The sequence below is a fragment of the Hibiscus syriacus genome, unplaced genomic scaffold (genome assembly GCF_006381635.1).
Source record: "Hibiscus syriacus cultivar Baekdansim isolate YM2019G1 unplaced genomic scaffold, ASM638163v2 tig00116996_pilon, whole genome shotgun sequence".
Lineage (NCBI taxonomy): Eukaryota > Viridiplantae > Streptophyta > Magnoliopsida > Malvales > Malvaceae > Hibiscus > Hibiscus syriacus.
Window position 1 is genome coordinate 1013988 of NW_024063512.1, and position 15813 is coordinate 1029800.

The window sequence follows — 15813 nt, forward strand, 5'->3', positions numbered from 1 at the left end:
ATCGCCAATATGCAAGCTATTGAAGAAGCAGAGCTGAAAAATTACCATTAGCAAGGTCAAGTAAGACATCAGCTGGATTAACAGTCATGGATGCTGAAAAACCAATGGAGTAAAAATATTCCAGGGCAGCCGATGCCCGATGCCGAACCGTAGTAGATGGGGCAGCCCTCAGAGAGCAAAACTACCTTGTCGAACATGTGATACAGTCGACTAGAGGGCTGATGAATGGTAGTGACAACAGTTCTGCCCCCACTAGCCAGGCGTTTGATCGTGGTCAGGATCCGTTGTGCCGTGGTCGTGTCCAAACCCGAGGTGGGTTCGTCTAACAAAAGTATGCTTGGGTTGATTAACATTTCCTGGCCTATGCTAACTCTCTTCTTCTCCCCTCCTGATATTCCTCTAAAGAGTGGCCCCCCGATCATGCTATTCCGGCACCTCGTTAGTCCCAGCTCAGCGATAACTCCATCCACATATCGGACTATCTGTTCTCGGTTCACGCTGTCGGGTAGCCTCAGCCCTCAGCAATGCAGTGAATAGAAGGGTCTCGGTCACTGTCAGATGAGGGTATAAAACATCATCCTGAGCCACGAATCCTACTCTTCGCTTTATGGCACCACAAAAAGGCTGGCCATTGTATGTTATCTTCCCAGATAGCTCGTCGGTGAGGCGGCCTCCGAGAGCAGTAAGGAGGGTGTTGAAAGTATTAAAATGGTTTTCAAGTTTGGCAATCAATTTTGAAAAAATGGTTTTCAAAATTTGGTAAATGTTTCTTTGAAAATGGTTTTCAAAGTTTGGTAAATGTTTCTTTGAAAAATAATTTTTCAAAGTTTGGTAGATGTTTGTTGAAAAATGATAATGGGATAATCATAATTAATCCCTAGGTTTTAGGGTATTTACAAGATTAAGTCATTAAGTTTCAACTATAAATACCCTAGCTCATTTAGCTTCAAAACCATCCCAAAAATCATTTCTTTCTCAAAATACTAGAGAGCTTTCTTGTGAGTAGTGAGTGTTTTGTAAACACCTGTAAATTTTTTCTCTTAGTAAAAGATTTGCAGCAGTCCGGAGACGTAAGCACAATTGGCTGAACTCCGTTATCAATTTCGGGTATTATTTTTCCGCTTTTATTTTGCATTCTCACTAATCTGGTTATAGGGAAATTACTTGTACTTGGTTTATTTCCCAACAACTGGTAATCAGAGCTTTTGAGTTGTGAATTTTGTCAATTTTTTGCGAGGTTACTATTTGGGTTACTATTCACGTGAATAGTGAATTTCGTGAATAGTGAAATTCGGTCGGCGATACGAGTTTGTCGACGGAGGTGTTCTAATACACGACGGTTCGCAAAAATTGTCAGAAACGATCCAAACGAAGCCAGATTCGAGTGGGAGCGATGGCTGCAGACGAAGGGAAGGTGAAAATTGAAAAGTTCGATGGTGCGGACTTTGGATTTTGGAAGATGCAAATTAAAGATTTTCTATACCAGAAAAATCTATATCAACTCCTCTCAGGAAAACAACCAGAGGGCATGAAGAATGAAGACTGGGCTCTTCTCGACAGACAAGCCCTCGGAGTTATCCGACTGACGTTATCCCGCAATGTTGCTTTCAACATAGCAAAGGAAAAGACCACGGCGGGTCTTATGACGGCTCTCTTCAGTATGTATGAGAAGCCATCGGCCTCAAACAAAATTCATTTGATGAGACGATTATTCAATTTTTGGATGACGGAAGGGGCATCGGTGGCACAACACCTAAATGAACTCAACACAATCACAACCCAGTTGAGTTCAGTGGAAATTGAATTTGATGATGAAGTTCGAGCTTTAATTCTCTTATCATCTTTACCAGACAGTTGGAATGCTACTGTTACAACAGTCAGCAGTTCGTCGGGAAACAACAAATTAAAATTCGACGATGTTCGAGATCTGGTACTGAGCGAAGAAATTCGACGGAGAGAATCGGGTGAAGCATCAACCTCCTCAGCCTTGCACACGGAGTCCAGAGGGAGAACTTCAGAAAGAAATTCAAATCGTGGCAGATCGAAATCCAGAAGGGGAAAATCAAGAACAGGAAATAAAGATTTTACCTGTTATAATTGCGGCAAGAAGTGCCACTTCAAAAGAGATTGCCGAGCACCGAAGAAAAATACCGGCGCACAGGAATCTGCCAACATGACGGAGGAGACAGGTGATGCCATGATTCTAAGCGTCAACAGTCCGATTGAATCATGGATCTTAGATTCAGGGGGTATCTTTCCACTCCACCCCATGCCGAGAAATCATGGAAAATTATGTCAGTGGTGATTTTGGGAAGGTTCATCTAGCTGATGATGAAACCTTAAAGATCATCGGAAAAGGAGACATCCGACTAAAGTTGCCAAACCAAACCACCTGGACGCTGAAAGGAGTGAGACATATTCCTGGCCTCAAAAGAAATTTGATTTCTGTAGGACAACTTGACGGTGAAGGATTTAGCACAACCTTTTCAGGCTGTGAATGGAAGATTACCAAAGGAGCACTCGTCATTGCTCGTGGTAAGAAAACTGGTACTCTCTATATAACATCAAATTTAGAGAATATCATTGCAGTAGTTGATGCTGATGGAAAATCAAACCTATGGCACCAAAGGCTTGGCCATATGAGCGAGAAAGGGATGAAGACACTTTTGTCAAAGGGGAAGCTGCCGGATCTAAAGAATGTAGATGTCGGACTATGTGAGGATTGCATCTTTGGCAAACAAAAGAAAGTCAGCTTTGCAAAGATTGGTAAGACACCCAAGGCTGAAAAGTTAGAGTTAGTTCATACTGATGTATGGGGACCATCTCCAGTTCCATCTCTTGCAGGCTCATTATATTATGTCACATTCATCGATGATTCTACAAGGAATGTGTGGGTTTATTTTCTGAAGAAAAAATCAGAAGTCTTTGATACCTTCAGAAAATGGAAGGCCATGGTGGAAAATGAGACTGGTATGAAAGTCAAGTGGTTGAGGTCTGACAATGGAGGAGAGTACAGAAATAGGAGATTCAGAGATTTTTGCGCAAACAATGGGATCAAGATGGAGACAACAGTTCCCATGACACCGCAGCAGAATGGCGTAGCAGAGCGCATGAACAGAACTCTGAATGAACGTGCCAGAAGCATGAGGATACATGCCGGATTGCCCAAATTTCTATGGGCTGAAGCTATCAACACTGCAGCTTACCTGATCAACCGTGGGCCCTCAGTTCCTTTGGATGGCAGAATACCAGAGGAAGTTTGGAGTAAGAAAGAAATAAACCTTTCACACATAAGAGTGTTTGGTTGTATTTCTTATGTACACATAGACTCTGCTGAAAGAAGTAAACTTGATGCTAAGTCCAACAAATGTTCCTTTGTTGGTTACGGCGGTGATGAGTTCGGTTACCGGTTTTGGGACTATGAAAATCGGAAGATCATTAGAAGCAGAGATGTCATTTTCAATAAGAATGTGATGTACAAAGACATGTCAACTGTAGAATCAAGCATCTCCAATACCAAAGCTGAAACAAAGGAATTTGCTGAGTTTGAGGAGATTTCTGGAAATGATGTTCAGATCAGTCCTAAAGCAGTTCAAGAAGAACCAGGCACACCGGAACTAAGACGCTCCTCCAGAATTCCTAAACCAACCCAACGGTATTCTCCTTCTTTGCACTACTTATTGCTAACTGACAATGGTGAACCAGAGTGCTATGATGAAGCAATGCAAGTGGACAATTCAGTCAAGTGGGAGTCTTCCATGAAAGATGAGATGGACTCGCTTTTATCAAATCAGACGTGGGAATTAGCTGAATTACCACCAGGCAAGAAAGCGCTTCACAACAAGTGGATTTACAGGATCAAAGAAGAGCACGATGGGAGCAAACGCTACAAAGCGAGATTGGTTGTCAAAGGTTTTCAGCAAAAAGAAGGTATTGACTACAATGAAATTTTCTCTCCAGTCGTGAAATTGTCTACAATCAGACTGGTGTTAAAAATTGTAGCTGCAGAGAATTTACATCTTGAGCAGTTAGATGTAAAGACAACTTTCCTTCATGGTGATTTGGAGGAAGAAATCTATATGAGGCAGCCAGAAGGCTTCATAGAGGCAGACAAGAAAAACCTGGTATGCAGGTTGAAGAAGAGCTTGTATGGTTTAAAACAAGCTCCTAGACAGTGGTACAAGAAGTTCGATAGTTTCATGAGTAGCAGTGGTTTTACCAGATGCCAAGCAGATCATTGTTGCTACATCAAGAGGTTCGACAATAGCTTCATTATTTTATTGTTGTACGTTGATGACATGCTCGTTGCAGGCTCAGACATGCAAGAGATTATAAACTTGAAGCAAAAATTGTCAAAGCAGTTTGCTATGAAGGATCTGGGCGCTGCAAAGCAGATTCTTGGGATGAGGATCAAGAGAGACATAAAGTCAGGGACTTTGATATTATCACAGGCTGAGTACATCAACAAAGTACTCTCCAGGTTCAACATGCAATATGTTAAACCAGTAAGTACACCTTTAGGTGTTCATTTCAGACTCTCCAAAGAACAGTCACCAAAGACGGAGGAAGAACGTGCACACATGGTGAAGGTGCCGTACGCCTCAGCGATTGAAAGTCTGATGTATGTCATGGTTTGTACCAGACCAGATATTGCTCAAGCAGTGAGAGTTGTTAGCAGGTACATGAATAATCCGGGCAAGGTACACTGGGAAGCAGTCAAATGGATCCTCAGATATCTGCGGGGTACCACAAACAAAGCACTTTGTTTCAAAGGTGGAGATACGATACTGACAGGCTATGTAGATGCTGACTTAGCCGGAAATGTTGACATCAGAAGGAGTACTACATGGTATGTCTATACTCTAGGAGGAACCGCAGTGAGTTGGGTTTCTCAACTACAGAAGATAGTTGCTCTTTCCACAACTGAAGCAGAATATGTCGCTGTTACGGAAGCTAGCAAGGAGATGGTTTGGCTCCAAAGTTTCTTGGAAGAGTTAGGCAAGAAACAAGAAAACAATGTCTTGTATTGCGATAGTCAAAGTTCTATACATCTAGCAAAGAATCCGTCTTTTCATTCCAGGACAAAGCACATACAATTGCGATATCATTTTATCCGGTCTCTTCTGGAAGATGAGATTTTGAAACTTGAAAAGATCAGTGGAGCTCAAAATCCGGCAGATATGTTGACAAAGACGGTGACTACAGACAAACTGAAATTGTGTTCAACTTCAGTTGGCATGCTAGAGTAACAAGACTAGAAAAGCTGTTGCATTGATCGAGGTGTGAAGACAGATTAAAATCAGTCTTCAAGTGGGAGATTGTTGAAAGTATTAAAATGGTTTTCAAGTTTGGTAACCAACTTTGAAAAAATGGTTTTCAAAGTTTGGTAAATGTTTCTTTGAAAATGGTTTTCAAAGTTTGGTAAATGTTTCTTTGAAAAATAGTTTTTCAAAGTTTGGTATATGTTTGTTGAAAAATGATAATGGGATAATCACAATTAATCCCTAAGTTTTAGGGTATTTACAAGATTAAGTCCTTAAGTTTCAACTATAAATACCCTAGCTCATTTAGCTTCAAAACCATCCCAAAAATCATTTCTTTCTCCCAATACTAGAGAGCTTTCTTGTGAGTAGTGAGTGTTTTGTAAACACCTGTAAATTTTCTCTCTTAGTAAAAGATCTGCAGCAGTCCGGAGACGTAAGCACAATTGGCTGAACTCCGTTATCAATTTCTGGTATTATTTTTCCGCTTTTATTTTGCATTCTTACTAATCTGGTTATAGGGAAATTACTTGTACTTGGTTTATTTCCCAACAGAGGGTGGTTTTACCACTTCCCGATGGGCCTAACATTGCTAGTATTTCTCCTGGACAAACAACGCCTGAGATACCATTGAGTATGGTCTTTTCTCGGGTAATCCACCTACCCCAGCACGATCCTTTCTGCTCCAACTTGACCTTGTAGATGATCTCTTCGAAGTTCGAACTGTGAAAAGAGTCGCACAAAAGAGATGAATTAATGTTTGTGCTGTAAGAATAGTGGGAAATACGTGATGTTGTTATTGGTTCTTGATTTACCTTCAGAGTTATAGGATACAGAGTGTTGGGAAATAAACCCAGTACAAGTAATTTCCCTATAACCAGATTAGTGAGAATGCAAAATAAAAGCGGAAAAATAATACCCGAAAATTGATAACGGAGTTCAGCCAATTGTGCTTACGTCTCCGGGCTGCTGCAGATCTTTTACTAAGAGAGAAAATTTACAGGTGTTTACAAAACACTCACTACTCACAAGAAAGCTCTCTAGTATAGGAAGAAAAGAAATGTTTTGTGATGATTTTGAAGCTAAATGGGTAAGGGTATTTATAGTATAAACTTAGGGACTAATCTTTGAAAATACCCTAAAGTGCAATGACTAAAGTGAATTTACCCATTCCTATTTTCAACAAACATTTACCAAAATTTTACCAAACTTTGAAAAACATTTTTCAAAGAAACATTTACCAAACTTTGAAAAAATATTTTCCAAAATTAGTTGCCAAACTTTGAAACTTTTAACACAGAGCTCCCAAAGGGCCACTACTGCTGCCATGTTCTGGTTTCGGCATGGCTAAAGCAAATCAAGTAATATATTATAGCTGATTTTTGGGCTGAAGGTGGCGGTGCTAACGTAGTTGGATTACCTGGGGGAATGATGAGAAGGGAGAGAAGTTAACAAGTTCGCTTTTAAATTGGCTTCCCAAAGTGAACTGGAGAGCATATAAATATATATACACAACATTATATATAGTTTGAAAGAGAAATAAACGATAGAGCGTTTCTGTTATGTGTTAAAAGTTTATTTATTTATTTAAGATTAATAACCTATTTTTGCAGCCATGAAATTTTATAATTTTATTTTTTAAAATTTTAATATAAATTCTAAAAATTTCACTCTATGATATAAAATTTTACATATGTCCATATTACTACATATCAACGTCATCGTATCTATTTTTTTTAAGTAGGTCTGTTTAAGAGTTAGAACATGAGTCGTGTTGTTATTAAGAGAGAATTGTGCAAGAAAACTGCATAGGAGACATGATGATGTGCTTCCCCCGGCAAGCATTTCTCACAATCAAACGTGTAACTGTTTGAAGTTCTATCATCAAGTCTTGTCGTAAATATCCATGTAATAATATTAAGGATAAAGTATATAAATGGTATCTCGATTATAAAATACTATTTTATTGAATTATCTGATTATTAAAAGTTATAAAATGGCCACTTGATTATTTATTATGTTCTAAACTCGTCATTTTCCATTAAAAATTGACAGCAGCCTAAGTTGAGCGTTAATCTGCTGACTTTGATATGATAAAATATGATCTTATAATTTCAAACAACTATCATATCTTAGTTAGTATGTTAACATTCATCTCAAACAACCATTAATTTTTTAATAAAAAGGACGAGTTTGAAACATAATGAATAATCATGTGACTATTTTGTAACTTTTAATAATTGAAAAACTCAATAAAATTATGTCTTATAGTCGAAAGACCATTTTATAACTTCTAATAACCGAAAAACTCAACAAAATAATATTATATAGTTGCATAACTATTTGTGTACTTTATCCTAATATTAAATTATTCATTTCACTTTGTCTTTGTTAATTGTTACTTTAAATATGCATTATTACTAGACTCGAATCTTCATTGGAATTTGGTTTCAAAGCCACGAGAATGACCTTGATTCTTGCAAAATGCAAATCTCTCGAGAATTATGTCGAAAATTATTAAAGGCTTGTAGTAACAACGTCAGCGCCATCATAGGGATAAATACATAATTTTATATTAAGAGAACGAATTTTTTAAAATTTTAAGAAAAAATAAATTTATAAAATTTCGAGACGAAAACATATTATCAATTAAAATAAAAATCTAAAATATATATTAATTTTAAATGTTCATACGTGATTAACTCCATCCGCCCCTTTCGATTTATCCTAGAATATTAGAATAATCCTTCGAGGTTTTTGTATATGAAGGTTAAAGAGGTTATAATGCTATACCAATACGATGATCTAGTGTTTGTTTGTTTCTTCTAATTATATCCGTACTAGCTGCTGAAGAATTAGGCCACGGCAAAAGCAACTAACGGCATCTTTCATGTTCTCAAGCCCTAAAAAAAGAATAGAATTTTTCCATATAGTTCGAATTAAGATCGATCGTGATTCTTTTTTCTCTGTCGGCAAACACGTACTACTCGGTCAAAACATAAGGCTGTTAACACATATGCTGCGTTACATTCACGGGGCACGGGATATCTATACATGAGATATAAGTCCGTCGTTTGGATCGAATCTAAGTTAAATTATTTTAAATTTAGATTGTATTTAATTTAGATTAAATTTTAATTCGTGTTTATGATAAGTTGGATTGAATCGAATACCAAATTATGATAATAAATTTAAATAAAAGAGGCTCGGTTCTTCAAACAAAAAGCTATGGTGGGGAAGATGAATGTTTTAAAGATAAAGGAGAGGAATCAAAGTGAAAAGCAAAGAAGGGTTCCTTTCTTTGTAAAGGCAATTGATGCCCGGCCCTACTTATTACTGTAATTTTCAACATTCTTATCGCCGACCGTTGCATGCTTATTTTATTTTATATTTCTTTCAAAGGGTGAGGGTCAATCCTGGAGCTTGGATGCTCGTCCCATGGTTCTTTTAGCATGTATAACATATTCGAACACGGCATCCATGTTATATTATCATATGATATTTAGTACTGCATGGCTTTTCCATCATAAAAAAATGACCCCATAGCCATAGAGTACCCTTCATCTTCATCACTAGCCATCAATTATATATATATATGTTCATAGCCAGACCATCCATTATATAAAGTTAGGCATCAATCTTTTATCAGTTATATATACGTTCAGGGTTTATTAGCTTTATAAATTTTCTAATAATGGTTGAATTCTGAACCCAGCAAGTCGTTGCAGGAACTGCTAAAACTCGAGACTTCGAGGGAGAATAACAATTCCTTTAACCACTAAGGTAACTCAATGAATTTTGTATAGTGATATTTTAATAAGATTATTTAAAAATATAAAAATGATAGATTTATTAAGACCGAAGGATTATATTTTGATTACATGTAATTTGTTTGAGAGTAAACTATATCAAATATCATTTAACGTTATGTGGTTTATCATTTTTAATATTGAAATTTTAATTTTTTAATTATAGTGTCAAATTTAAATTTTTACTTCAATTATACGGGTAACTGATAAAATCCAGACGGTGTGATAATATGAAACTGCGGCGTGAAAACGAAAATGGAGAGATAAGCCTAAAATAGCTTGTACGCGTGCTTTGCAAGCTTAATAATAAAAGACAAAAGGGCTACAACTACATATGATATTTTAGCAAAGATTTCCAAGCCGCACAATCATTTCTTCATCATAATTCTTACACTTAAACCTTACAACAATCTAACCGGCATGCCATTCCTTACAAATATATATTCCCTATACCAGATGGAGGAAAAGATGGAAAATAAAGAATAATAGATGAAGACAGTTGAGGAAGAATGAGTGCACACGCGTGTTGATTGTGGGTTGTGCTGTTTCTGGCTACCAATCTTATAAATTTATATAATTATAGCCCTTTGGGTTTTTCCCCTTCTTTTCGATATTTGATATTAGGGATGTCGATTTCCTCCACATCATTCCCACTTTGATGGTCTTATTGTTTAAGAGAATGTGAATATTATTGGATAAATGGTTGAAAAGATGAGATTTAACTTGATATAGTCTTGTAATCTATGGTATAGATGAGAAGAATAATAATCTATTATAAACGTAGAGCTAACAAAAGGTATAAATACATAATGTCACATGTATTTTAAAATTTGATATATATAAATCAAAATCAGAGTATCTTACCAATATATTTACAAAACTTATCTTGCAATGTAAACCTTAAAAGTGATTGAGACTACAAAAAGATTACATCTTTTCAAAATAATTATCTCTCATAATTCTAAAGTCTAGGTAAACTCTCTATTTATAGGGTGAAATACTTTGTCATTAAGAATCCTTGTTCCATGAATTCTTAACTAAATAAATTTAATCACTAAGCAATCTTTAACCTGTAAAATTATAATAAAAGTTAACTTAATTTTTAATTATAAACGAGGACCATATCCTAAATCACATAATTAAATGACAAAATGAGTTATCATCTCGTCACACCTCATGATTATAAGTTGCACTTACGTGAGTGTCTATATTTGCATGTAAATATAAAGATGACTTGTACCCATCAAGCGACCTCAGTAGTTAAGGAGAGTATTGTTCTCCTTAGAGGTTCTGGGTTCAGCTAGTTGTGTTTACAATGTGTGTGCGCATTGTCTATGACTAAGAAAGATTATGAACAAATATTATCTTCTAATTATCATATATTATTTCAATTATATAAATTGAACTTGTGTGGAGAATAAATTGGAGAAATTTGAGTTGCATTCTTAAGTAGCATAAAAAACTAGAATTAGCATACGAGGATGAGGTGAGGCATTGCAATTTGCAAATTGTTTAGGGTGAAAAGTTGAGGTGCTATTAGAATGATTCACGGTGTTTGTTCAATTGTTAATTGGAGTATATTATCTTCCTATACGTTCCATTCTAAAGTCAAATTTATGTATATATTTACTCGACTAAGACATTACGAACTGAATATATTGGAAATGAGATAAATTATTCTATGCCTATTATCTTCTTTCCTATCTATTCACCTATATTTTACATAATATACTTTAAATTGTTATCCCACACCACACAAACATATTATTTATAATTATATATCCCTAGCTAGCCGAAATATATCCTTGTTTATGCGATAAGACTAGGTCCTACCAATATGCCCACGGAGTTGTATTTGTTCTTGCTAGCTTGAGTTGAAGTAAACAAATATACGTATATCAAAGGAAAAGCACAAGTATAAAGAGATTGAGATGAAGGTCTTTCCATGGGATGGATGATGGGTTCCCTAATGGCTAATGGAGCGGACTTACGTTTACCATATCAATACCTTACCTAGACCTGGCAAAGTTGATCCTTACCCGATTACCCGAACTGATTTACTCGATTCGTGACTTGATATAGACCCAAATATGATGACCCAAAATTGATCCTAACCCAAAATAAATTGAATCGAACCGAAAACGACCCGAATTTTAGTTGAACCGAAATAACCCAAACCGAAAGTAACCCAAACTGAATGCAACTCAAATCGAAAACAACCCGGACAGAAAGTAATCAGAATTTAATTTACCCATATTCGATTTCGACCCAATTTTAATTCGATAATTGAGTCTAAGTAAATGAATAATTTATTATTATTATTATATATTTTTAATAATTTGATAAATAGTAAAATGATGCATATTTTATTCTCATTTTGTATTATACTACTAGTTAACAATTAGTATATCATCTTTAGTAATAGTTGAATGGTTCAATATAATTTCCTCATTTAAAAGATCTTCTTTGTATATGATCCAATAACTTTTAAATTATTTAAAAATTATATATATCAATATTTATTCAAATATAATTATTATATTATTTTTTAAAATTCAATAAATATTATATTTATAATTAAACAACAAACATCTTATTAAAATGTTTAATTAAGAATAAAATTTATAATTTAAAATTTAATTCTTCACCAAATAGATTGCACCACAAACTTTTTAGGTTAGATCAATATGAAATTCAAGTCATAAAATCTAATATGTCTTATAGGTTCGGGTCAAATTGTCATCCATAAATAATAGTGTTATTTGAAACATTGAAGGTTGAACTTGAATTTAAATGATAAGATTGAAAAACAAAAATATATTTTTTCTTATAAGAATATATCAATAATTTTATATATACTTGATTGGACTCATACTTAACTCAACCCAAATTGACTCGAAAATCTAAATATTGACTCGAACCGAGGTTGTTCAATCTGATATTGACCCGACCTGAAAATCAATCGATCTGATATTGATCCGACACGAAATCAATCGATATGATATTGACCCGACCCGAAATCAATCAATCTGGTATTGACACGACCCGAAAATCAACCGATCTGATATTGACCCGACCCGATACCCAACCCTACCCGATTTACCATTAACCTGAATTAAAACCGAACCCAAAATGACTCGACCGGAATCCGAACCCGACTCGATCAAGTCTCATATCGAAATGACCCGACCTGAACTCGATCTGAATAACTCGTTTGCCACCTCTAACCTTACCTTTAGTACAATAATATTTCAAATCTCATAATTAAAATTTTAAATATGATAAGTATTTAATTCATCAAGGGGTTTCAAAGGTAAAAGAGAATGGTGTTCTTCTTAAAAGTCTTGAGTTCAAGTAATTGCGTTTGTTGGATGTGTGTTGTCAATTGATTAAGAAAATTATGCACATATATGATCTTATATATTGGGGAAACCGGGTTATTTTCCACACGAACTTAGTTTCAAAATTGATCTGAAACATCAGGATTAAAATTATCTAGCTTGCACAACGGATAAACCCGTCAAACTATTGAATATTGAAATACAATGAAGAAAACCTAATAATGAACATACAAAATAAGTAATGGAGAGAACACACCTAATTTACAAGGTTCAACGAAATATTGTCTACTCATCGGAGACCACAAACGGATGATAACTTCACTATCAACAAAATATTACGACAAATAGAATTCCTTAGAGTTCCCAAACTATTACAAAGTGGGAGAATGAAGAAAAACAAATGAGAGTGATAATTTTTGGGATAATTTCAAATGAAAGTGCTTAGGCCTATTTATAATTGAGCTTCAATAGCTAAATTTATAAATAATCTAATAATTTATACACCAAATATAAATTTTTTCATGTACAAAAGTTGGCCACTTGCCAACTTCTTGAATCAACCTGTAACATTTGATGTCCATCATAATCATTTGTCAACTTAAACTTTTGATGCAATCTTGCATCAATCTTTAACCAAAATGGTTGTTATATATCTTTGGTAATAGCAAAGTTGAACTTTGATACTTGCCAATTTTAACTAATGTTTGAACTTATCAAGTTGTAGATTATTAAAAAAACAATATGATAAGTAGTGGTACATAATTAGATATAAGAGAAATGTTAAATATGAGGTTGGATTATGTACAGTAAGATTACCAGTAGGAATAAAAGATTACCAGGGAATAGGATTACTGGAAATGTTGTATTTTGTGTTTGGTTGGTTTAGCATGAATGTAAGATTACCGTGTTTGGTTAAAGGAATAAAAGATTATTGGAATATATATTTGACCAAATTGTCCTTATTATATATTTGTATAATATTACAAATTGTAAAATATTTATATATTTTCTTTAAAAAATTAAATTCATAATATTTATATAATTTTTTTACAAAATTAAAAATATAAAAAAGGTTTAATGAAAGGGTAAAAAAAATTTAACCCTTGAACTTCATATAAAATTTTAATTATAGATTTTTTTTGTAAATCTAAAATAACTTAAGGATAAATTTGTAATTTAATATTCGTAGAATTTTTATTATTCAATGACAGAAGAAGGATATTTTTGAAAAAAAATAAAAATTTAAGGGCATTTTAGTCCAAAACGCCGGTAATGTTACAATACCTAAGGGAAGGGAGGTAATGACATTCCCGGTAATATACCCAAAAAATCTACTATTGGTAACAAAACATTACCGGAAATGAGATTCTCGTCCAACCGAACATGAGAATATGGGACATCCCATGAGAATCTTACGATCCTTAAATCAAATACCCCTAATAATACGTAATTCCAGTTGACCACCATATAGACACTATAAACCAACTTGCTTTCACCCGCACTATCACTTTAACACTCTAAACTTTATCTAAAATATCTTACAAATTCAAAAGTGTTATGTTTAGATAACTAAAGTGACTTAAAAAAATCTCTTTGAATCTCTTACTTAAAAAAACAATTTGATATAACTAAAAACAAATTATTTAATAAAATGTATAAATTAAAAAGCAGATTGCAAAAGTGGAGATCCACGTATGCGCAAGAATACAAAATATTAATAATAAATCATATTAAATTTATAGGTTCTAAATCATTAAGAGGATCCTATAGATAATACAACAACAACAAAACTCTATTTTCATATGTAATAGGATAAGGGGAAGTAAGGTAGTAGGCTGTCTCAAACTCTATGTTGAGAGCAGTTTCCGTGGAAGACTTCCGGTAATTAAAAAATTAAAAATAAAGATAAAATACAATGCATGTATAAATAATTATTGATTATCATTTTAGCTATTCATCCCCAAAAACAATTTCTTGTGTCCATCACCGCTGAAGCTTTTATATGTGAAATCACTTGTAAGAGCAAAACCCTTGCTAAACCTAAATAATTTTCACGAGTAGAATTTTCAAGTTTAAACAATATATTTTCGGGTTGAGCAGGAGGCCAAAAAATTGGCCCGCGCCACCCCGTGACCATCCCTATTTATGTCTAGTTTTCTCGAGTTTGGACTGGATCATTGGCATATCGGAGTTTTATGCTTGATAGGGAACTGTATGTGCATGGGCAGCATGGCTGCTTCCCTGCCTTTCAGGTATGCCATATGGTTGATTATTGATTATTATATTCTTCTTCTTCTTTTCCCCTATTAGCAACTATTATTTTAGGAGGCAACCCCCTCCCCCTATATTTTCTGTAATTACCATTCATAATGAACCAGAGCAAGTTCTGTTCTTTGCTTGTAGTTGTCGTGTCTTATTTGCGGAGGGAGTCGAAAAGAAATCTCTTTGAGTAAAATAAAGTCTTGAATATGATTTGAGGTTTTATATGCCGCCATTGTTCCTTCACCTGTTTGATATGTGACTGGTTCCAATTTTACTGCCTTTCACAAGTAGTATGGGAGTGATTCGTATAAGTTTTATCATTAACAAACTATATAAACTTCATGACAAACAACGCTGTCTTGTAACTTGTTGTATAACTTATTCCCAAATATGCGTCGAGTCACAGAACCTGTACAGTGAGCACGTATTTTCTCGGAACCATCTTTTTCGTCACGAAATCCCGTGGTTAAGTGTATAATCGGATCCATGACCTCTTTTCCACATGTACATTACTAATATCAAATGGCATCTCTTTGATGGGCAACAAAAGAAAGATTCATTAAATACCTGTTCAAAATGTAACAGAGGACGCTCCGAGGATGGTTGATCCTTTTATGATGTCTGAATTTGTTGTAAGAAATACAGTTCTTTTTTCTTCTTTTTGACGACATTAAACAACAGATTCACTTATTGGATTGGGAAATAAATCGTTCCTAAATTTTAGGCTGTTGTAAGAAAGTTTCCATAAAAAATATACTTTCTCCAAACAGTTGAAGACCGGAAAGAGAGATACATATCGTATTTATACATACAAACTATGAAGGCAGGGAAAGGTAAAGATCCCTCTTCACCTTTGGTGCATTTTGACCCATCGCCCAACTATATGAGAAATGATTTTATCCTTCCTCAACTATGTTATTAATTATTCAACAATTTATGGACGTGATATTGCCATTCAAATGACGACTTTTTTCTTCTTTCATTTTCTTCTTTTAAGAAATGGATCGATTTGCATAAAAAAAACAAAATTTGTATTATATATAAATTTTATGAAAATTTGAATGTAAAACATGTTTTTGCTATATGTTTATCATCCAACTACCACAATTTGTCTCCTTTAAGACACCCTTTTGCTTTTTA

The 15813-nt window shown here is 34.5% G+C and overlaps 1 pseudogene; it reads right to left on the minus strand.

The window, feature by feature from the left end:
• Positions 1 to 16: 16 nt before the first annotated feature.
• On the minus strand, positions 17 to 6109 carry LOC120193579 (annotated as a pseudogene).
• Between the last annotated feature and the right edge of the window lie 9704 nt (positions 6110 to 15813).